Here is a 379-nt window from a genome sequence, read left to right as displayed (position 1 = left end):
CTAACCACGCCAGTGCGGAGGCCTTCCATATAGACGGTCCTGCGACCGCCTCAGGAAATGAATCTGCTGCCATCCCGGCAGTGAGAGTGCGCATCTTTTGTACAAAGTCCACTAATTCCTTGTTGCCCTGTCGGGCGGCAAGGAAACGTGATCGCACGCGATATGCCTGATTAGGCGGCGAGAATACTCGTAAGAGCTACAATTTCAGCTCCGCCCAGGCGAGAAACGCAGCCTCGACCGAAGTGCCGCACGTCAGTGCCCATTCTCGCGCCCGACCACCGATTTTTGAGATGGCTAGCGCCACGCGCTATTGCTCGGCCTGGGGTCTGGCAGGTGCGATGGCCATTTTGACCTCTCTCACCCAGAGCAGGAAATTCTT

Source organism: Plasmopara halstedii (genome assembly GCF_900000015.1).
Source record: "Plasmopara halstedii genome assembly, contig: Scaffold_322, whole genome shotgun sequence".
NCBI lineage: Eukaryota > Oomycota > Peronosporomycetes > Peronosporales > Peronosporaceae > Plasmopara > Plasmopara halstedii.
The sequence above is the reverse complement of the archived record's forward strand: the minus strand, read 5'-3'. Positions refer to the sequence as shown.